This window comes from Canis aureus, chromosome 5 (assembly GCF_053574225.1).
Source record: "Canis aureus isolate CA01 chromosome 5, VMU_Caureus_v.1.0, whole genome shotgun sequence".
Lineage (NCBI taxonomy): Eukaryota > Metazoa > Chordata > Mammalia > Carnivora > Canidae > Canis > Canis aureus.
This window is the reverse complement of record NC_135615.1, coordinates 37,327,225-37,332,930: the sequence shown is the minus strand read 5'-3', so window position 1 is coordinate 37,332,930 and position 5,706 is coordinate 37,327,225. Positions and strand designations below refer to the sequence as shown.

Here is a 5,706-nt window from a genome sequence, read left to right as displayed (position 1 = left end):
CCCTCCCTTGCCCGTTTGTCCTTGTGATCGCAGGAATGGGTTCCTGCCTAAGTCCTATGGTCATTGGGCATGACGTTAACTTGCTTCCTAGTATTCCTCTCTCCAGACAACCTGCCTCATTGCCCTGTTGCTTACGACTTTTCACGGGTTAGAACTTCTCATGATGTTGCCTCTCTTGACCTAGGATAGTGATTTAAACCTCCCCGGGTAGGGGAGGAAGTTAGGCTGCAAGTCCAAGAAGTTTCTGAGTAATTGAATTGCTTTTTATGTTTCCCGTGATAACCGTCTCAGCTCCTCTGCCACCTCCTGTGTGACAGGCTAGTGACATTCTTTTTCTTCTTTCTTCTTCTTTCTTTTTCTCCTCCTCCTCCTCCTCCTCCTCCTCCTCCTCCTCCTCCTCCTCCTCTTCCTCCTCCTCCTTCTTCTTCTTCTTTTCTTCTTCTTCTTTCTTCTTCTTGACTTGTAGAAGACTATAGCTTTTCTTCAGGTGCCAGTGACTTCCAATCCGAGTCTGAAGGAATACTGATATTCGTGTAACACTATCATGTTTCCTTACCTTTGCCTGATCTAAATCTTTTTTACTCCTTTCTCCAGGGAGCTGTTTGCTTTTTACTGTAAAAGCTTTGAAAGATATGGGGCACCATCCAAGAGAGGGAAAGAGTCTTGGGTCTTTTTTTTTTTTTTTTTTTTTGAGTTTTGGGTCTTAATAATCATTTTCTAGTTGTACATGTAGTTATTTATAATTTAGTCTTCTCTTCGAGGTAATTATGCCCCTACTCCAGTATCTCTTTCTACTAACCAAATGAATTCTGACTCTTTGGTCTTTCTCTTTTCTCTGATCCCCAACCTTTAGTATTCTGACCCAGCTCCACAAATTTGGGGAGAAAAATGATAAAATGATGGAAATAAGAAAAATGTTGCTTTGGGACTTAGAGGATTGAGATGTGAAAAGTACTAAGCTGGATTAAAATAGTGACTCATCTCTTCCTACCTATTTCTAGCAAGGCAGGTGCTTCTGGACTGTCCTTTCCATTGACTTATGGGCTGTCAGTAACTGCCTGTTTTTTATCTGATGAACATCTTTTTTTCCAGAAGTGTAAGGTTAATGGTAGTGATGACTCTCCCCCTGTGGTGACTGAAGCAGCATTTCCTTATGTTTCTTTAGGATAGGAATTGACCCTCTAGTTAGGGAGCTTTCCTTCTAAGATTTAAGTTCTAGGGCCCGTGTTCCTCTTTTATTTCTGTATATATATCTGTTATTTTTATTTTGCTGTTGTTTCTATGGGTACTGTTTGACCTTCCTAACTTGAATTTCAGCTATTCCTGCTGATATATAGTGAACTCTGTGACTTTTGTAAATGTTTTTCAAGTCCTTAAATAGAATTTTTTGTTTTTATTTAACACTTGTGTATTTCACAAGTGAAATGGGGTGGGGAAATCAAAGTGCATGGTGCTGAAAGTAGATATGTGAGGTAACTCAACTTATTTTCACCTGTGTTTTGGAATGTCCATGGAGTCTGTATATGCCGAGTGGATTTGGCTCAGTTCTTAGTATTTGCTTTACAGAGGGTGGAGCCAAACCAAGTTCTCTTTTTCTTTCTGAGGTGTTGGTTTTAACTCTTAACCTGCAGAATCGTTTTAAAAAACAAAACACAAAGCCTTAGCACTGTAGCAGGGGTAGTGGAGATTAATTGGATTCAGAGCTAGGGAACTGGAAAGTTTCCAGAAAAGAAGTGCTATTTAACCCCTTTCTTGCCAACTGTAACTCACCTCAAGGCATTGGAATATTCTCTTTCTCATTGTTCTTTTTATGAGAACTCTGTGGCAATGAGAGACTAGGAGAAGTACTGCAATCCACTTCTCTTTGTGTCTGTGTATGTATATGTGGGTGGAGGGGAAGAGATTACTGGTGTGCTTTTGTTACCCGTGGCTTAGTTTTTTGAACAATAGGCTAAAAGCAAAATCAAAGCTGTTTTGCCTATTACCACCTTTGCTAGAGTATGTGTCCTCTAGAATTAAGAACGTACTTTATAAAACTGCACTGATTTGGACCTTGTGTGCCTGAAGGTTGTTTGCTTCTGAGGAATTTCTTAACATTTCTTAACACTTCAGCAGCGACGTACCTTTCCAAGCTTATGCAGGTTCTAAGTATAGATTAACTGAATGGAACGCAGAGCTTACATATTGCCAAAGATACGCTCTTCTCTCTGACACGTCTTGGGTGGAAAGCACATGGAGTCGAAGTTTAAACAGTGGTTGGGAATCACCTTTTAAAAACATTTGGTTGCTAGAGATGTTGATATGTGACTCAAGCCAGGCTGCCTGGTATTCCCCCTTGGTTTTTCAGAAGTCTTTCTCCTCCTGGGCCAGAAGCATATTCCTTCTCCAGTATTATTGCCCTTCCTTTCAGAGATCCTTAGGGTGAAGGAAAATAAAAATTCAAAACGAACAGAATGTTTTCTGATTTCTCAGCAGCGATGAATCTGGGTGTCAAATAGACTGCTGGCTCAAACATGTGTAAAGGTAGTAATTAGAACCAGGGTGTTTAGGAGGCTGCAGAGTATTCCTGTATTTTATAAATTACATGTCTTACACAATCAAGAAGTTGATGCAGTCTAAGAAAGAGTATTGCTTCCTGATTCAGCTAGGAGCATTACTATAAAATATGAGTTTTAGTTTGGGATTAGAGAGAATAGAGGATAACATAATTTTTAAAATCTTGTTTAATTTTGGATGTCTATATTGAATTTCCACCAAGTGGTGGTTTCATGCCCTTCTGATAAAAGCAGAGTGATAGTGAAAATACAAATGTTTGGTTGTAGACCTTTGTCTATCCAAAAAGAGAGGATGTCAGGCAGAATTTTAAACAGATATTAGGGGAAGTAGAGAATATGAAGTTGTTCTTGCAGTTATCTGCTTCTCTCCTCTTAAAGAAGATATTAACGTTGACCCAAAGTGTTCCAGAAAACCAAGGAGTATACAGAGAGCTTTATACAAGTCATATGATTTTTTTTTTTTTTCTGAACAGTGATAAACACAGGGATTACTTAGTTTGGAAAGAGAGAGGGGAGCCTACAGGAAATGTTTTTGAGGTGACAGAGTGGTAACTTAAAAATTGTTGCCTTTTTTCCTGCCTTGTCTTTAAAGCACAAGGATCCACTTCATCATGTTACATTTACTTGTCTCAAAGGAAATCCAACCAAGAGGTCAAACTGAGGGAATGCCTCAGAATTAAAATCTCTACCTTGGGAGAGTTGGTAAACGTTGGGATACTTTTTAAAAAATATATATTTTTTAAAGATTTTATTTATTCATGAGAGACACAGAGAGAGAGAGAGAGGGGTGCAGCGACATAGGCAGAGAGAGAAGCAGGCGCCATGCAGGGAGCCCGATGTGGGACTATAGATCCTGGGACCCCAGGATCATGCCCTGAGCCAAAGGCAGACACTCAACCGCTGAGCCGCCCAGACTTCCCTACATTGGGATACGTTTAAAAAAAGAACTGAAAATTTTATGACTTGGGAATTATGTTTATTATAAAACCTTAGAAAATAGTAATAAGTGAGAAGTTTGTTGCTGGGCATATAGGTCAGAATAATTTTATTTCCTATATGATAGAATAACGTTTTGCTATCCCATGGGACCCTCTGTTGTTTTATAAATGGATTGCCAAGTTATTCTTGGAGAGTGTTATATTTTTTCTTTTTTTTTTTTTAATGTTTTCAGTGAAATATAATGGAGGTTTAAAATTTAAGGTTATTCTGCATATGATTGAGACGAACAAGTTAAAATCATGTTTATTAATAAGAAATAGTAGGTATTGGGGGTGCCTGGGTGGCTCAGAGAGTTAAGCATCTACCTTTCTCTCAGGTCATGATTCCAGTCCTGGGATTGAGCCCAGCATTGGGCTCCATGCTCAGTGGGGTGCCTGCTTCTCCCTCTTTCTTTGTCACCCCCCTTCCCCACTGGTGCTCTCTCTGGCTGTCTCTTTTTCAAATAAGTAAAATCTTAAAAAAAAAAAAAAAAAGTAGGTATTATAGATAGAAAAAAGTCTTGTATATGCAGATAGTGTTTTCTCCCATTTTATGTCTCAGTTGAAGTCATTCATGACTACAGAAAGCATTTCTATTTGAAACAAGCCATGTATTACTAGCCTGTTTTTCTTCATTATGTTGAATCTCCTATTCTCATTCACTTTAGTTTGAAAGCAGTAGGGAAAAAATTCACCTCTTACTAATGAGCAAGGTAACTTTGGGTGTTTGCCCCTAGTGGGGTTAGAGGAGACAAAGCCATCCCTCTCCCCTTGCCCAGCTACTATCATCCCCTCCGTATTTGTTTTTATTCACTTTTTGCTTCTCTGAGGGCTGGTCCTAGTCCCATATGCAACTAGGCCTTTGAGGAATCAGGAATGGTAAAAGTTGTTGATACTAAAATTTCTTAAAGCTTCAAAGCTAAAATTGAAAATCAAAGAATGTTTAAACACTGGTAACGTATTTTACCTTATTTTCCTCTTTCTTTCTTTCGCAAACATTTTATTAGAGGAGCCCTTTTTAATAAAGTAAAAGGATTGCTGAAGGAAAAGAGAATTGTTAGGACCAGTATTTTTATGAAATTAACCACTGATTACAGGATAATTGGGTGTATCGTTGTTCTTTCAGCTTTGAGATTCTTCCATCCATTATTAAAGCTTGCTATGAATGGTAGCCTTAAAATTTTAGTGTTGGAAGGGACTTTAAATGTCATCAAGCCCATACACCCACTCAGTGCAGCAATCTCTTCTTACATTTGGAGTTTGGAAACATGAAGGGGCTATGGGGTGGATATTTGATAAGTGAATGAAGGAGGAGAAGCAGAAATTTTGGATTCTACATTTCTTTTAGTAAATTTCAGGATCTTGGAATAGCTAGAGTAGTAGAAAGATTATATAAAAGTAATGGATACACTTGAAGCTATGTGACTGAGACAGAAAAGATTGAAGAAACTGGCTCTGTGTTGCTTGGCTCACTAACAATCATGGAATTTCAATTTGTCTTATAATATTTGCTTAAATTTTTTTCCTCAGAGAAGGGGGATGGAACAGATAAGGGGACACAGAAGAAATTATATATAACAGAACTGAATTAAGAGGAGCACATGGCATTCTTATGTGGAAGCATTCTTTTTTGGGGGGGCAGGATCAGCAGTGCGGAGAGAGAGAGAACCTCAAGCAGGCTCCATACCCAGCACTAGCCCAGCATGGGGCTCGATTTCACAACCCTGTGATCATGACCTAAATCAGGAGTTGGAGGCTTAACCAACTGCTGAGCCACCCAGGTACCCCTGTAGAAGTGTTCTTAATATGGAAGATAGGAAATTCCGTCCTTGGTGGTGATTATAAGTTGTCCTTAGTTGGTAGTGACTTTGGCATTTTGTTAAGGTAGCAGATAAAGGTGGAGTGTATGGTATCCTGGATTATTTTATTTTTCTGAATTTCTGATTCTGTGATTTGTTCCCTATTTTAGAAATACTGCTGTGTGAAAGCATAGAATTTGCATTTTAAGATTTAACATACTTTAAGAATCCAACAGAGGATGATTTATAAACTGTCTCTGATCCTGAAGGTCATAGAAAACCAAGAAGTATATCTTGATATAGGACTTACATCTCAGATAAAACTGCCTCTTTTTTTGTTGGGGGGCAGGTAGGCTTATGTTCAACTTTCTAAAA

The 5,706-nt window shown here is 38.6% G+C and overlaps 1 protein-coding gene across 1 annotated transcript in view; it reads left to right on the top strand.

Moving 5' to 3' along the window:
- The window catches only part of DIAPH1 (diaphanous related formin 1), a 98,089-nt gene that overhangs the window by 784 nt on the left and 91,599 nt on the right, over positions 1-5,706 (top strand). The gene's annotated exons all lie outside the window — the stretch shown is intronic.